Raw genomic sequence first — 18,577 nt, forward strand, 5'->3', positions numbered from 1 at the left:
AATTGAAAATTAAATACGGCTTTTAAAAACTGCTCACATTATAAAGGGATCTTTTAACATTATACAACTTCAGCACTTAATGTGATGGATACTAATTGAGGGATTTGGCCCATGGCAAGCATTAAAGAACTGCAGGATCTTGAGGGTATTTTATCTCTTTTGGGATATTTTAAAGTGGATTTTCTTTGGGAGAAAGCTTTATTTCTGCCATACAAAGAACTGTGTGGGAGAAATCTCTCAGTTCTGGTAAAACCAGAGACATTAGAGTTTCTTCTTTGATTCATGAATCAATAAGCCATATATTAAAAAGTTTCTTGCAGTTATCCCTCCCTTTTCCTTTCCTAAGTCAAACTCTGTCTTTTACAGCTTATGGATGTTATCCCGAAGAAGTAGAGATGGATGCCCTTCTCTAATGAGCTCTTCCAGCAATCAGAGAGGAATTCTTTTCCTGCATCTGGTTATCACACTGTATCCTGCAGAATCACTTCTGGACAAGCCGGTGGGTCTCTAAGATGAAACTGCATTGCCATATCTTGAGCTGAACTTAATTTAAACAGGTTATCACAAAACTACAGGGACTTCTGAGCAGTTACACTATTAGATGTACCTATGAAGGGGTTTGTAGTTTCAAGAAAAAAAGGGAAGAATTTGAGGGAATGCCATTCACTTTTGTTTTCATCTTTGAATTTGACATCGTGTTTATAATATCTATAGGAGTTTTCATAATTTTCATCCTGCAGACTGCAGGAAGCTTATTCATTGAATGGTATTGCAAATTGTAGCTTTTTATGCCAGATAGTCCTTGCTTGAACTCACATGTTTAAACAGTTTAAGAAATTTTGCCTTTATATCCATGCCTATGTATTTCTCCTTGGTGGATTTTAGAGTTCCCAGACAGTAGAATAATTGGCCACTATACTTCAGATATTTCAAATAATGACCCACTTTGTTATCCCTGTTAACCAACAGTGGACTCTTGTCTATCAACTACTAATTTTGTTTAGTGTAAACATCAAACTTATTTATTTAAAATAGCTCTCTCTAAAACTGACAATAGTTTTTTTTAAAAGAACAATGCTAGATAGAAAGAAGTTTAAAGGCACTGTGACTTTGTGTGACTTTTTCACTAACAATTACTTGTAGTTTGTGAAATACTCCTTCTCTTCCAAAACCTAGAATCTGCAGAAGAGAGCAGAGATCCTTGTATTTGACCTGAGTTAGGATAAAATGGAAAGAGAAGATAAAATCATAGCCTTCAGCACTTTGTTTATGAAATTATTCTTTCAAGGGTATACTTGAAACAGGCAGAAGTAAAGCATCTTCCTCCTCTTCCACCATATTTTAAATGCTGCCTTAGCCCTACAGAAAGAGCAGTACCTAGAATTAGGACTTTACTTTCCTGTGTGCTACTGTGGTGCTTGGTAGCATCATTTAATCATCACTTTTCTTATAGTCTAGGCTCGTTTTTAAAAAAATTATATATATATTTATTTTGAAGTAGTTTAAGACTCATCAGAAGTTACCAAAATAGTACAGAGAGTTCCCATGTACCCTTCCCCCACTTTCCCCAATGATAACATGTCTGATAACCATAGCACATTGTCAAAATCAGGAAATGAACGTTGATTGAATACTGTTAACTCAGGTACAGACCTTATCCCAGTTTTTACATGTACTCTTTGCTTGGTGTATGTTAAAATGTGGAAATGCACAAAACACCAGTATTAAGAGAACCTTCATCTTGATGAATATTGATGGTGTGCAGTATTTCAAATAATGTGGTTTTATGTATCCTGTGGTTGACTAAAGAAGAAGTAATGGGAGAGCTGTGTGGCTCTGTGCTTGAGTGCCAGCTTCCCACATACAAGGTCTCAGGTTCAATCTCCTGCTGTTGTACCTCAAAAAAATGAAAAATAAAGAAGAAGTAAGATTGGTTGACTTAATGAAGACCCTTTAAGCTTGATGACTTTATTAGTGCATTAATTAATCAATTAATGAATCCATCTTATACCAAGGGCCACCTGTGAGCCAGGCCCTTTGATGAACTGGAAGATGGTGACATGGACTCCTACAGGTGGAGAGAGAGAACACCATCACCACTTAGAGCACAAAATGTCATACTCTCTGGGAGCAATGAAGCAAACCAACATTAAGAAGCACCTATGAATTTTGGGCACAGCACCAGGCTACAGGGATAAAGTGGTGAATGAGATGCATGCCTGTCCTGTTCTGTGGAGCTTCCTGCTGAGTGGAGGAGACCAGACCATTAACAAATAATGACAACAAAAGTTCCGTCAGGGGTGTGTGTGGACCCGAGTGGGTGGGTCCTCACCTGGTCAAGGGGTGCAGGAAAGTGATTGAGGTGTGCGTCATTGTGGCCAGGGTCAGCGTTTCAAGGTGCTGAGGAGGGCAACCTGTGGGGTCTTTGGCCAGCTCCTCCCCCTTTTCATTCAGAGCCCACAGAGCATCTCGTGCTCTGCTGAAGCATTTTCCCCAATGTCTTGTCATTGCCAAGAGCAGCCATTGTTTCTCCAAACTGACTCAAAAGCTCTTTGATATCACACTGGATAGGGCAGACCTTCCCCACACAGCCCTAGCAGGCTTGGTGCTGGGCTCACGCTGGATGGAGAGGAGTCTCTTTTCCAGCAGTAAGAGAAGAGGTTTCCCAGAACATGATTGGTAGCTGGTGTTGGAAAAATAAAACCATTTTATGTTTCTTTCTGGACAGATTGAGGTTTCTTTTTAAAATGTTACAACACTGTCATGATCTAGGCTACTAGATCTGATCATGTGCCCTCTCTGCTTAGACGCCCTCAGTCGCTTTCCACCAGCTTTAAGATGGCATCCAAAACACTGCTGTGGACCAGGGGCCCTCATGGTCTGTCCCTGGCTCCCTGTGTCCTCAGCCTCATTGCACTTCCCTTTGCCTCCAGTTCCTAGACTCCTAGTCATTCTGGGCTGTTTAATGTTCTTTTAACTTGTCGAGCTATTTCCTGCACTTGGGCCTTGGCACATGCTGTTTCCTGAAATTATTTCTCCTCCTTTCCCCATTTTCTATACCTTCATCTATAACTTATTCTTCAGGCATCTTTTTGAAGACTTTCTCTGTTGACACACTTGTCTTAAGCAAGTCCCCTATGAGTTTCATTTTATCCTTACTTATACTTCTTACATGCATTATAATATGTAATTTTTATTCAACAGTGTGATTATATAACTTTTGTCTCCCCATTAAACTGTACGTTCCATGAGGGCAGGGATGGTGTCTACTTTTGTGATTATCTCTTCAGAGCTCAATAAATATTTTTTCAACAAATGAATGAAAAAATGACCCTTGCCCCTCATTTCTCCTATACATTTAGGGAATTCCATATCTGGGGATTTGAAAGTATTTATACATGATTTGATTTGGGCTTCTTTCTGGGGTTTTCTTTTTCTCCAGTTAGGCAACAATAGTTTCTCATAGAGATTCATGGTTGATGTGATATTTTCTTTGCTTTTTTCTACTGTAGTGGCTTCCTCTTTGCATGTTTTTACCTGGTACAGTTGTCATTTCAAGGCCACTACAAGAGGGGTTAAATCACAGGTCATCACCCATTCCTAAAGGAAGTGGTGGCCATCCCTCTGCAAAGAGCTGCTTTCCTAATCTTGGATCTGTGAGCATGGCACTTGGGGACCCAGGGGACGTTGGATGGGGGAGGGCCTTGGCAGACAGTCTTAGCACACCCTTGAAAGAGTAAATATGAGCTGGATTTGTGATCCAAATTTCATCTTCATTGACTTCAAGATAGGAGATACCATTACTTGGGATGAAGGTGGCTCATTTGTGATGATCAAATCAAAGTTGTGTTTGGAACATGGAAAAGGGATGGAAGTTAAGGAACTACTTCAAAGAGAAGTGCTGTTTGTGACAAGCCTAGATTGATGGTCATTGTTGAGTTTGTTAGATGGGAATGTGTGACTTGGGGTGAAGGTGAGGCAAAGGGCACAGCAAAGGCCCAGAGAGATGTTTGGATTCAAATCCATGTCGCTTAAAATATCCAGTTCATCAGCTACAAAAAGAGTGGTTATTCCTTTATCACTCAAATTTGAATTATCTGGATAATTGCTTCAATGTAGTGACTGGAATATATCATTCTAAATAAATTACTGGTATGTACTGGTTTAAGCAGATGTTTGCATTTTAACTAGCAATGTGGTAGATTATCTTTAATTTAGGTAGGTAGGTAACAATATAGTATGAATTCCAGCACTTGTTTTCCAGGCTTTTATTAGGATGTGTGTGTGTGTGTTTGTGTGTGTATGGTGTCATTACACTGATTTCTTACTCTTGCCCAGGTATAAATAAAGATCACAAGATTTGTTTATGTGTATATATTTTAAAGATTTATATTTATTTTTTATTTCTCTCCTCTCCCCCATCTGTTGCTTGCTCTCTGTGTCCATTTGCTGTGTGTTCTTCTGTGTCCACTTGTATTCTTGTCAGTGGCACCAGGAATCTGTCTCTTTTTTGTTGTGTCATCTTGCTGCATCAGCTCTCTGTGTGTGTGACGCCACTCCTGGGCAGTCTGTGCTTTTTTTGCATGGGGCAGCTCTCCTGAAGGGGTGCACTCCTTGCATGTGGGGTTCCCCTACATGGGGAACACCCCTGCGTGGATTGGCACTCCTTGTGTGCCTCAGCACTGTGTGTGGGCCAGCTCACTACACAGGACAGGAGGCCCTGGGATTGAACCCTGGACCTCCCATATTGTAGGTGGATGCTCTATCAGCCGAGTCAATTCTACTTTCCAAGATTTGTTTATATTAAGAGGTATGAGATTCTGGGGAGCTGCTAGTTGGTGGTGAATGTGTAGATAGAGCAGGGTATATCAGAAAGAACCTTGGTTTTGGCATTGAAGGGCCTAAGGTATAAGCTCAACTTTGCATTTAATAATGTGTGGCTTGGGGTAAGTCACTTAACCTTTCTGAGCCTCAATTTCTCCCCTTCTAATTTTTGGGCAATAATAAAATTATTTGCCTCATTTACCTCTTTAGGATTTTTTTTATATGAGGTAATTTATATTAAAAAGCTTTGAAGATTATGACGTGATATATAAATATGGGGCACTGTTATTATAGAATAAGTATACTCTTAAAAAAATGTGACAGGTTACAGCAAGTAAGTTAACAGAAGAGACCTTCCCAGGGTTAATGTCACTGGAAAGTTTACAATAGCATATATCATATATGGCAGTGGTGTGACTAGACATTCAAACATTCCTAAGAGCAATGAAAATTTATGTGCATTTTGTTGCAGGTTTAGAAATTAAAAGCAGGTCAATGTTGCAAAAATTCAAGGGAAAATCAATCCCCAAAATAAAGATGTATAAAAACCTAGGATTTTTAGCAAGAAAAGTATAAAGAGAATTTTCATGAAATATTTCTCAGTTGCTCATTTTGTAGTATTTTGGAAATTATATAACACCAGAATCACCTTCTAGAATATAATAATAAACTTTCTCTGACATGTTTTATTTAAACAGGAATTATCTAGAGTCACTGAAGGGGGAATGCAAATACATTTTATATGTAACATAAGACTATATCAATGATTAATTTCAAAATATAACAAATCAAAAATTGCACATTAATGCAGTCTTAAAAATCATTGCGATCTTTTTGCTGTGAAAGTGTTTTTCTTAGGTTTTCTAGAAACTTACATAGGGCTAATATTAAATAGCACATGGGATGGGCCTATTTAACCAACACAAACCCAGGATGTGTTTCATGGGTAATAAAAAATGGGATATTGATGAATGGCAGGGAAATTGGAACGTGGAATTGGAACAGGTAATTAGCATCTTGATAAGTAATCCTCTGTAAACCATTTTGGACCAAGATAGATTTGTGTTTTCTTTCCTTCTTTTCTTCTTTTCTGTTTGTATCTTACTAGTTGGGACACTCTAAAGACAATTTTGAGACCCTCATGAATGAAAAGAAAACAAATATTAAAATATTGCACATGAAGAACAAAAACAACTTTGGAAATGCACCAAGAAGCGATTTTATCCACTGGCTCTCTGGGCAAAACTTCTGTAGTTGTGCTGACAGAGGAGGAAACTAGCTAGCTTTTTCTTGTTAACTTAGGAGAAGACTTTTGAAGGGAATGCAATACACTCAAAAATGGCTGTAAAATACATTGTGTAGGGATGTCTTCACCCACCCACAGGTAGAATTGGTGTTCACAACTTGCCAGCAAGTAATTGGAGGGATGAGAACGCAATATTGCCAGCTGGAACCTCACCGGGTACAGAAGTCACCACAGGACACTTGCGAAAGTGCGCTGGGATCTTCACAGATCCCCTAGTGCTTGGGTTTATACTTGGATCTCCAGCAATCAGCCCCAAGGCCTCAAAGAATATCAGGATTATTTCTGCCTCACTACCTGGGAGATTGGTTTTCTCCTCTTTAGTAGAGAGTCTGTTATGGCGAGGTTAACCTACAGCTAGGGGCTGCTCAGAAAGCACAAGCTGCATCTTTAAGAAATAGTTTACTTGTGAATCAGTAAACGAAGTAGACAAAGCAGCCATTACTTATGCATTCCTGCATACCCAGCAAGGTGAAAATAATAGAATAAACATCATATACTTCATTATGATATCGGTTTACACTTCCAGGGTACACAAAAAGAGGCCATTTCATCAAGCTAATTGCCTGAAAGTAAAAGAGAGAGAACTTTAGCTATTAGTCTATTATGGGGCTTTTTTCTTAATCACAAATAGGGACCGTGTGTCCCTGGGGGGATGTGTATTCTAATTTACAATTGAACTACAGATCAGAGCAATCAATCTTGGGTAGCACTTTTACAGTGTAATTGCTGCAACATAACAAATAAATAAATAAAAAAAAGTAGACGAAGAAGAAGGCCTAAGCTGAGCTTCAGCTGGAGGTGGAGAGATATTTCCAGGCGTTGGTTCAGGGTGGGAGGGAGAGAAGAAACGCCGCAGACATGAATATGCAATGTGGGCTCATTAGCGGCCTAGTGTTGCCATGACGAATGACATTATCCCCGGCCTGGTGCTGCCTAAACATGAATTTTATAACGACCCATTTATCATGACTTGTCATGGGCTTCTGTACTGTACTTTCTTCCAGCTCACACACCTTTCCCATTATTATGGTCAAAATCTTTCCTTTTATTATTATTGTTTCCTTTTGTATTGATCTCTGGCCTTCCAGAGTGAGTGTTAAAGTAGAGCAACACGCTAATGCACGATTTTTGACTTCTCAACTGAAGAACTAAAACCTGATGATGAATTCAATCTTGTCTATATTAATATAATGGAGGAAGAAGTTCAACTAAACTTTTAAAGAAATTTCCTGATGTGTTTTCTTCTTTAACTATAGGATTCTGACACTGTAGGGTGTTTTGGTTTTTTGTTTGTTTGTTTTCTAACTTTAAAACAAAGTTGTCCTCCATTCTTTTATTTTATTCCTTTATTTTTGTACACCAAGAACCTTTCAGTCTCTTAAAAATGGACCTCAAAAGTTTTTCTTTTCCAAAAATCCTGGAATAAGAACGCAAAAATATAAGATTAAAGAGCCTGAAAGATTTTTAGTGCTTAACATTTCCAAGTGTGTCTTACTTAGAAACTCCTTATATTGTGGGGAAGAAGTTTGGCCAAACGCCTGTTCCTTGATGACAACGTCCCAGGATGTACATTTACTAAGAGCAAAAACCAAAAATCAACCCAAACAATACATGAACTGCAGTCTCCCCTGACGGAAACCAAGAGGTCTCTTTGCATATTCAACAGACGCAGAGGCTTGGTTCTTTGCCCTTGATCTGGAAGGAGAAGGGAGTGTGAGTTCATCAGAGTCAAGTCAACGATTTGGTCAAGAGTAAGGAACTAGATTTACAGACGTGCCCTATTGCCATCATTGGGATCTAAGATTAGTCTGCTTATTTGCCATGAAGATGAGTAACTAAAGTAGCTAATACTACCTCAGATTCAGTTATGAGTGGCTCAGGAATGACACAGGAGCACCTCTGGTATTGTTTTCCATGTTCAGAGGTTTTAGTCATTCCTGTATATGATATGTACGCAGTAAATAGTTGACCAGATATTTCTGAGTGTGATGACTTCTGTGCATCCTGGATTCCTTGTTAATATTAATGATAATTTTACTAATCACAGTAACCACATATTAATGAAACAAAAAATTAATGGCAAATATTTTACACATTAATGATTTTATATTTATAAAGCGTTTTGCCTTTTCAAAATTCTTTTACCAGATCCTCAAGCTAACTGGGAGCAGGATTATTATTTCCACTTTAAAGGAGAGTAAATTGAGGCTCAGAGGGTAAGTGACTAGTTCAAGTTTACACAGTTAGAAAATGGAAGTGCTGGAGATACATATCAAATCTTTAGATTCCTAGGTCAGTGCTTCAATGTATCCAAAGTCACCAGAACAGAAACTGGAAACTGGTCTTAAAAAGGTTACACAATCTATTTTAAGCTCCAGTAATAAACGAATAAGTTGAGAAAGGAACCCACTGAAAGTTTGGTCATCATTTATACTTGTGAGCCTGTTATTCTCCCAAGCTACTTACTAGGATTAAAATTAGCATGTACATGCTAATGAAAACTAAGTTGCCATTCCAACTGCTTGAGCTGAATTAAGTTTTTATCGTTTAAAGACACACATGCAAAATGATATTTAACAGAAAGACTTAGGTACTATGCTGGGTGGTGTTCTTGTGGCTGTGCATACACTGGACATTATATTTTTATTTCTGTAGAAAATACCCTTATGTTCGTCTCATGAATGAATTAAAAAGGATTTCTAGAGATAATCTGATGACCTATTAAGAGGGATCCAAAAATTGGCAAAGCGTATTAATACACACTATGACTGAACAGACTAAGACCATGTCTATATGACACCAAACTTCTGGGTGAAAATATTAAAATCTTTGATGTTTTGTTTACTTGACAAAAAGATACATCTGGATATTTAAAAACATCTGAATTTTTGACTCTTTCCTCCTGCCCCAGGCTCCATCTGGATGTTTGGCCTCATGTACGGAAATGTTAAGAAGAAAATTCAGTAGCATTATTATGGAATTAGATAAAATTATTTTAATCTACAAATATTAGGTACTGATTTTATTTAGCATAACATAATGAATAAAATTCTACACCAGGCAAAAAAAAAATAGGAAAAGAAAGGTATAATGAGTTGATTTAAGGCTAAAATTTGGTTTAAAGCATTTAAAAAATCTTGGTCATAGTTTACCAACATCAAGTTTTTGGAAAAAATCTTTTTAGGTCCTCAAATAGCAGTTCTTTATTGTGGGGAGTAGTTTTGGCATGTATTGTGAGGATTCATTAATTTATAATGTGTTTTGACAATAGTGAAATTTAGTAAACAGTAACATGTAAGATACATCTAGGAATAGATGTATTTTTTTTTTTTTTGCCAAATGAATTAACTGGAGTGATAAAATCAGTGTTAAACCCACTCTGTAAGTAGCCTTCTCACATGCCCAAGGCTGAACCCCCAAAGAGGAGTCAACTAAACTACCTCAAAGACTCATCTCTAGGAAAAGCACCTTATATGGCTGACATGTTTTTGTGATCTCATCTCAAAAAAGTTATCATGATTATTGAACATTTCCTCTGCAGCTTATTCTCAGCCTAATCAGTTATAATGAAAATAGTCTGTTTCCTTATTTTATTCTCAAGTTTTCAAAATGATTAGTGCTTCTTTAAGATACCCCATTAATTGGACAAACAACCCAGATGAAAAGCTTAAACCCAAGAGTATATAAAAAGAGTATAATGTTGTTGCAGTAAGTGCCTTCAAAAGTTCTAATTTTATTTTTAAGAACAATTCTGTAGATGTGAAAATTAAAGGCATGCAGAAACATGATATAGTTAAGAAACAGAGGTTTCGGTAGTCTTACTCCGAATTTTTTATTTAGACTTTAGGTTGGAAAGGTTGGGTCCAAACACCATAAAAATTGCTGAATTTTGTGAGTTGCTATTTCCTTTATGAAATTGTCCTGTTCTTCTTCCCCAACGTGTTTCTGAAGCAACCTGGTATTGTTGTTGCAAATGTTCAATCACTGTACCTGTTAATTGGATTTCAAATTCTGAAAAAGTAAGAGTCTCCCCACTTGGTTTGCCTTAGCTGTTTCATTAATGAGTCCATTCCCTTTCCCACTTAAAAAAAAAAAAATGAGAAAAAAAAAAAACCCTTCCAACTGGCTCTAATGACATCTTCAGTCACTAATGAGTTAATAAAAATCTCAAAGTCCTCTGGGGCTAGATAAGGAGGAAGAAAGAAGAGTATTGTACTGTAATGACAGGCTCCCTGGCTGCCCTCTGAGATGTCATGGGTCAGTCATGTTAAGAATGTGTGCGCCCAATCATCTGCTGATTTTTATCAGCCAGCCCTCCAGCAGGAGCTGACAAGGGCCAGTTTGGGAGTCAAATGAATAAACAATGACTTTTTTTTGGACTGTTGGGGGCTGTGTAATAGAGTGAGGGGTTTATATATACTAAAACATGATGACATTAGCAATCAATATACCAATTACTGAACAAGTTATTGGAAGAGGCATTCACGTGTCTTGAGCTTTCTTGCACTTTGAAGAGGCCTCTAGCAGGGAGAAGCTCAGGGCTCAGAGGCAGGCAGAGGGCCAAGACCTGAGACACTGATCTAAAAGGAAAACCCTGCTTCTCTGGCTGAAGAAGTCCAGACCTTGATGATCTGAATTGCCTGGTTCCCGGGTCTCATTCCTAGTGATCCCATCTCGGAAGTCTGGGGATGGGGCTGGGACTTGGTGTTTCTCACGAATGTTGCAGGTGATTCTGATTGGGTCGGTGAGGGAGCTGCTGTACAGCTGGAAATCCCAAACTGTGATTCTCAGTTAGAAATGTAAGATCCCAGGCGCCTCCCCAGATCTACTTCTACTGGTATCACAGCTCTGAGGGTGGAGCCCAGTGCTCGACCTTTTAACAAACCCTCCAGGTGAAGATTCTGAGAACCGCTCCGGTTTGAGAACAACGAACTGACAGGGGGCAAAGACCTTGGGATCACGGCAGCATCATCCAACAGCTACAAGACTCCTCAGGAGTAATTTGTTACTAATACTAGTTAAAGTGCTGAAGTTGGCAAATGATTGACTTTAAAAAATTAAATTAGATTAGATCCAAGATTATCTCCACAATCATGGCACTTTCATTTGCTTGCACCTGGCTAGGATTCCTTGAATGATCTTCATGTAGGAGTGACTTTGATTATAGAAAGGGAAGAATAAATGTGGCTTTTATTAAAATGTGCCTATTATTTAAAAACAGAAAGGGTGGTGGATTTGGAAACGATTTTAAAAGGAAAGGAAGAATCTACAGGAAAAATCAATGCACCTGAAGTGTTTGCTTAATGTGTAACTAATAGTCATGTGAGCATTTGATGCCAGTTTTGAAATTCACAGGGTCTTGCGTAGATTAGTATGGTCTACTTTTTTTTTTATGTAGCCAAAGAACATGTAATTTGGCCCAATCGGGGAGGAGAAAGTGCACGAACCAAGTCTGGCACATCATCAGAAAAAGAGCAATAGCGAAGCCCTTCTTGCAGTGGAATTAAGATCCTCTTTTATATTGCCAAGAGCCTCTGATGAGGTAGCCCAGAAGCTGCCATAATTTCAGACTTAGTCTGCCTGACTCTTTTTCCCAGAGTATGTTTCAAAAAACAATTCCATGACCCTGAATATTAACACAAAAAATGTTTCTGGGGTCAAGTGAGAAACACTAGGTTAAACTGAGTGAAATAGGATTCTTTGCCAGTGAAAATTCCTAAAGCTAAGGTTTTTAGAAAACGTTCATGTGTGCTGTGATTTTCCAAGGAGAGGTGTTGCCGCATGGATTTGACCACCCAAACCATTTTACAAAAGATAATCTCACAGACCTCGTGTTCCGAGGAATACACTTCAGAAAATGTGGATTAAAATCATTTAAGGTGGCCTCTGTCTGTAAGAAGAGGACAATTCTTCTATGTCTGTTTAGAAAGGAACCTCTTTCTTTGTTTTAGATTATTAAAACTTCTGTGTTTCAAGTCAAGATTAATTTTGTGGTAGCATGATGCCAACAAGAAGGTTCATGTACCAACGCCAAAAAGTTAAATAAGTTACCCAGCTGTTGACGGTCTGGTTAAATCATCCCTGAATTGTTAGTCCATCTCTCAGAACAGGTACTCATTAAACATACACACACACACACACACACACACACACCTGGATTTTACTGGACAGATTATATTGTGTTTTTACAAACGAGAGAGAATTCCATAGCAACTCCTTGCCTGTACCCAGAAACTTCACACGAAAGCAGATGTGCACTTAGGCTTGGCCTGATGCTTGGAAAGTCCTTTAGTCCCTTTCGACAGTATCGCCCTGGTATTTCCACTTCACTGGGGACCAGATGGCCGAAGCTGAGCAGCCATCTTTGTCCCCACATTGGTTATTCCTGAAGGTGATAGGAGTTTGAGGATGTGTCCTGCAGAGGTCCTGCTGGTAGGAATTGTAAGCTCATTGTTGGTTGTAAAATTTCTTCTCTTGAAGTTCTTGCCAGAACCGTGTGTTAAGGCCAAATGCGAATACTTGCTGGGGACATGATGTCTTATAAATGCTATGAAAGACTATCATTTTTCCTGTAGAAGTGAAGGTACTTTTAAGGCCAAGTTAAGAAATGGCTTAGTTTCCTGAGTTACATCTGCACGTCATGTGCTTGCTTATAAACTGCTTCTTTGCTGAAATTCAGCCCCCGTCCCCAACCCCCAATTGTTACACAATAGTTGGAAGAAATTCTCACATGGCAGAAAGAATAGAACTTAACTGACATTTGAGAGACATGTAAGGATTAAAAACAAACAAACAAAATACCCCAAATAAAATGATCCCACCGTCGGCGCTAATATTTGTCATCTTCTCTATACACTCCTGCAAGTCTATGCAAGCCTCAGAACTTACTAGAATGTGTCTCTGAACTAAAAATAATAAAGCAGATTCAGCGTTGGGAGGTCTTAAAGACCTTTTTCTCCTCTCCTTTGTAAATATATCCCTGTTGATACCACATATGCTTCCCAGCTTTCGAGATCCAATGCATTTGTACAAGGGGGTCACTCTACACCCTTTTAAGAAAGAGCAGAAGTTCAGCTTAGTTAACTCAGCTCGACCCACCACTTGCTCTGGCTTGTTGTGTAGTTGAAGATTTCTCCTCTTTATATGCTTTGAAATGTTTTGAATTAAAATAGCTTACTCAAGGTCACTGAAGGCATATGGTCCTGCTCAAAACTTTAAACAAAACATTAGTTTTTACAACCTTTTGTAATTTGGTATTGTATACAACATGGTTATATGTAGAGTTTCTGTAATCTTTTCAGTGGGTGACAGAAATATGAGAAGCAAATTTATAAGCCATTTAGCGAAGCATTTAATCAATTTCATGCATAGGAAATAACTCCGATGGCTTTGCTTTATCAATCTTTCTCTCCAGCGGAACTCCAGTCAACACAATCTCCCTATCTGCAGAGGCAGGGGTGGGGGTGGGGGTAGGGGGAGCACGTGCGAACATTTTGATACGCACACAATGTCAGGGACTTCTGAAATTTGCCTACCACAGTTGCTGGCATCTATGAGCCTTCTGGAGACTGTTGATATATTTCAGAAAGAAAGCACGAGTCTTAATACTTAGAGGATGTTTGCAGGCCCTTGACTGTAAAGTTATTCGTTAAGTACCCTTTTCCCAAGTTAATTCTTACTTTGTGCTCATCAGTGTGCATAGTGTCCAACTTTAGGCTCAAAAAAAGATAAAGAAAAATCTTAATGGTTAGGACTTTCAAAATAGAAAGGCTTGTGTTAAAACTGACTTGTGATTTAAAGAGTCAAGGCGACATGTCCGAAATAACTGGAATCCACCAAAATGCCCTGTAAAGAGGTTTGAGCATTTTTCACAATATCCAAACTATCTTTTAGGGCTCATGTTCTGATTTTTCTGTTGAATTGCTGAAAAGGTTAATCTAGCTCTTGGCTACCTAATGGGTTAATATTTTCTTTTCTGTCGTGTGCTAGAGTCCTTCTCGTAAAACTTTACCCCAAACACTATCAAGTTCATAAGTAAAAAAGTCATAAATGTGCAAAAGACGATTTAGCTGATAATCATTATCTGCCAAACTGTGTTGAAATTGCATTAGTTCTACCTTGTCCTCTAAAATTGGAACTGATAGAAAGATACTGTAGACATAACTTCTAATTTAGAAAAGAATTTGCTTCCACTTATTTCTGAACCTAGAAGAAAATTTCAGTGAATAAATTCCAATCTAGATTACTTAGTTCTGATTTTAAAATCAGCTCCATTCACAAAGGAGAATATCATATTTCACACTCCCTTTAAATACGAAGTATCCAAGGTTTTGCCTGCATTGGCAATTGAGTGGTACACCATTTGAGATTTATTTATTTAGTTGCACTGATGTTGAACAGAGATGCCTTGATAATCCTGCATAAAATTGGCAACTGTTTTGGAGATTGGTTAATGGAGACTTATTTATTTATTTAATTGCTGTTCATCCACTCACTTCTGAATTAAATCAATGCCTGGTCAATCTGTTTTAAATAAAATGAAACATCTTCTTTGCTAAAATTGATCATAGTAACAAATTGGAGAACAAAGTTCAGAAAGGTAAATTTTGGTGGAAAGATTTCTTTGCTATAAGATCTGCTCTTTGATGGGAAGAGAAGTGACTTCTTAAGATCAAGCAATGTAAAAATTTCAAATTAGTTTTGAAACACAAAACAATGACCATACCTGTATTCTCTGTGTAAATATGAAATTATTAGAGGATAAGGATAGAGTCCTCCTTGCCACCATCTCAATCCCAGTTGCTTTCTTTACTTCCCATGAGGTGACCTATGTCATCAAAGGTGAGCATCTTTCTAGTCCTCTTTGTACTAGAAACCTCTGAAATATGCGTGGTATTGTATATAGCATTCTGCACTTGCTTTTCTCACTCATCAGTGTCTTGGAGATCTTAGGAGAAATCCCTCATTCATTCTAACACTTCCAAGAATTTCTCAGGGCAAGTCTTGTTGGGTCATTCCCCTATAATGGGAACTTGTTGCTATGACAAAGAGCATAGCAATGAATATTCTTGTCTGTACTTCCTTATGTACTTGTGTGAGTATTTCTCTAGCATGGGTTCTTAGTGGGAAATTTCTGGGTCAAAAATATACATAGTTTTTCTTTTCATCATTACTGCTAAATTGGAAGTACTGCCATAATCTTTTTTTTTTTTTACTTTTTATTGCATAACCTTTATAGAACACAGAAATTTTCCATTTTAACCATATTCAGCTGTACAATTCAGTAGTATTAATTAAATTCAAAATATTGTGCTACCATCACCAACATTTATTACCCCACCTTTTTCATCTCCTCAAGCAGAAACTACTCACCCATTAAGCTGTAATTCCCTCTTCCTGCTCTGTTCCCTCAGCCCCTGATAACCTATAAACCACCATCTGTCTCCATGAAGTTTGGTTCTTCTAAGCATTTCATATAAGCTTGATCATACAGTATTTGTCTTTTTGTATGTGGCTTATTTTGCTCAACATGATGGCTTAGAGGTTCATCCTTGTTGCAGCATGCATCAGAACTTCATTCTTTGTTATGGCTATATCCATTGTACAGATATACCACATTTTGTTTATCCATTCATCTGTTGACAGACACTTGGGCTGCTTCCATCTTTTGGCTGATGTGAATAATGCTGCTATATACATTGGTATCTGCCATAACCTTTCTACAACTTTTTCCAACTCTACTGAAACCTACGGGTCACTCTAGTCACTCTCATTCTCTAATTCTGTCTCCATAGATTTATATTTATATTTCATACACCTGGAATCTTAACATCACAGTATGATCTTGTTTTGCTTTTGCTAAAAATAGCTTTTTCTTATCCAGATATTTTGTCATGCCATTCAGTGTCCCCCATATTTGACCCTAAACCAGTCTTGAAAAGATTATTTTTGCTTGCTTTTTCTATCTTTTACTTAGAAAAATGAAATGGCCAAGGTTCCCTAAGCTTTGCTGCTTCCTTGACCTTCTGGTAGCCTGGAATGCCCTTTTCCTCCAGCCCTGAGCAGACCTTGCCTGCAAAGTAGGGCTGCTCTATGAAACACCTGTTATCTTCACCATGTGCCTCCCAAACAATTGTCACCATTATTACAGGGATAATAACAGGTATTAGAACAGGGAAGGGAAAAAAGAAGCCAGGTGTTCTGGGCTAGTTCTCAAGTGAAATGGCTCCACTAAGTATAATCTATGTAAAGGTTAAAGGGATTCTAAGTGTTCGATAGTAGTAGGCTTTTGATTCTACAGCCTCAAACAGAATGTGAGAATGTAATCAAATTATAGCTATTCTAAAATGTTAGGTTACAGCAGGTCTCAACTCTTCTCTAGAGGAGGCATCAAAATCAGGAAATGCCCTAGTCTGTAATCCATGAATTGTTTGTAACTCAAGACCTTTAAGCGCTATATGTATTAATAACACACTTAGCCTATTTATAGAACATGTACTTTCAGCTGATTTTTGTAATAAAAAAGAATAGAGTTCATATAGTTTTCTTTATACTTTTCTGCCTAATGGTATTAACTTATGAGCAGCCTAATGGAAATCAGCAATGTAATATTGACCATGGACTGACCTTTTATTTAAGGATAATTATCAAATATTGGGGTTGAGTTTCTAGGACCTCTAAAATTAGCTTTTAGAATTTATTTCTAATAATGAAAAAATGTCCAGGAGTAGCAAGTTGATTAAATATATATGGCATCTCACTGTTGAAATATTATGTTGGCATTAAAATGCTATGAAGTCTATAAAAATATTGAAAAATGTTTTTGATATAACCTAAAGAAAGGTTAAACGGCAAACATGTATATAATTTTAACCAACTTTATGTGTATATTGACCCAATACACATAAAGTTCCAAGGTGGTAGACTTGGAAGTTATTTTATTTCTTTAGAATTTCCTTTAGTTTACAATGATGAATGAACATTAAAATCAAAAGCATTGCACCAGCTGTTTTGTTTCTAGCTAACTGGTAAAAGTTGGACTTGAGGAGGGGAATTCCTTTTTTTGTAATCCCAGGAGGACAGAGAAGGGGTCATTCTCTAATGAGAGAAGAGTACATGCTACCATGCTATGGCTGCAAAGAAGGAACTGAGATGAGATGGGCCAACTTAGAAACTGCCCTCATTCTGTTTTAGGACCTTGATGTAAACAAACAGTTGTAAGAGGAACCTTGAGCCTCACAAGCATAGAAATCAACACAGTTTCCTAGTTACTGTAAACAAATGAGTCTCCTGATCTTGATAGAGATTGATTGTCTTGTAGTGGATGGGTAGGTGAGAGGGAAGGGACAGCAGAGAAAACTAGCAGATAGGTGTGCTAAAGTGCTTAACTAGTCTTTGAGTGCGAAGTGGGAGAATTACTGGGAATTTAGAGATGTGCGAAAAGATGTTTATTTTCAAAAATATTTTAAAGGTGTATTTTGGAAATGCTTTAAACACTTGATAGCCCACGATTTAGATGTTAAGCTTCAATAACATCTAGAGAATTTTTAAATTGGATATTTTGTAATCCTTTTTCTGAGGATGTTGGAAATCTAGAACATTAGACCTGGAAGGAAGTTAAGAGATAGATGGCATGCTCATTATTATCCCTCATGGGTTCACAAAGAATAGCTCATGTCATGCTGACTTCTTTTTCTGATAGGGTGAATGGATAGTCAGAAAGTGATGCTGTAGATCAGAGTTATGTACACTGTAATAGGTATAGAGTATCATCTGAGGATCTTGTTAAAATGCAGATTCTGATTTAGTAGGGTGAGACCTGAGCTTCTGCATTTTGAAGAAGCTCTCAGCTGATGCTGATGTTACTGGGTCCATGGACCACACTTTGAGTATACAAGGTTTTGGACCTTGGCCTCCAAAGGTAAAAACTAGATTCTTGAGCTCGATGCTCAACGTTTCTGATTCAGTAAGAACAGACTTTTTTTTTTTTAAACACTTCCTAAGTAATCCTGATGCACAATACAGTAAGGAACCATAACTTTAGATACTGCCTAATGAGCCACAATATCACTATAGTTTTGAATATAACACAGTTTGGTGTATTTATAACTGGTTGGGCCTCTTCTTCATCCTAGATAAAATTAATAATGTCTACTCTGTACAACTTCTTTACCTTGTACCTACTTCATTATTGTATTGTTCATTTTTCATATAGCAAGCATTAGCTTTTCTCACACACACCCTACTCCTCACCAACACATCCTTAGTGGATTTTATATGCTCAGCTACTTAAAAAAAAAAACACAACTGAATTGAGTACTCACTTGTTCTGTGTCACTGAACCTCAGGCTTCTCATCTACTTAATGGAAGCATACCTTTTTTGTCTACTTTGGCAAGGATCAAATAAACCTGAAAGAGCGTCCACAGCCTAAACTCTTAAATCAGTA

The 18,577-nt window shown here is 37.8% G+C and overlaps 1 long non-coding RNA gene across 3 annotated transcripts in view; it reads left to right on the forward strand.

Annotated features, from left to right (window-relative positions):
* LOC131278044 (uncharacterized) overlaps window positions 1-18,577 on the forward strand; it is a 119,852-nt gene that overhangs the window by 46,882 nt on the left and 54,393 nt on the right. For 2 of the 3 annotated variants that reach the window (XR_009185165.2, XR_009185164.2), the window contains exons 5-6: window positions 367-499; window positions 2,016-3,328. This is a non-coding gene — a long non-coding RNA (uncharacterized lncRNA). Of the gene's footprint in view, window positions 1-366; window positions 500-2,015; window positions 3,329-8,278; window positions 8,347-18,577 lie in introns of those variants that run through there. The other variant, XR_009185167.2, reaches the window with a different exon arrangement.

This window comes from Dasypus novemcinctus, chromosome 3, assembly GCF_030445035.2.
Source record: "Dasypus novemcinctus isolate mDasNov1 chromosome 3, mDasNov1.1.hap2, whole genome shotgun sequence".
NCBI classification, from domain to species: domain Eukaryota; kingdom Metazoa; phylum Chordata; class Mammalia; order Cingulata; family Dasypodidae; genus Dasypus; species Dasypus novemcinctus.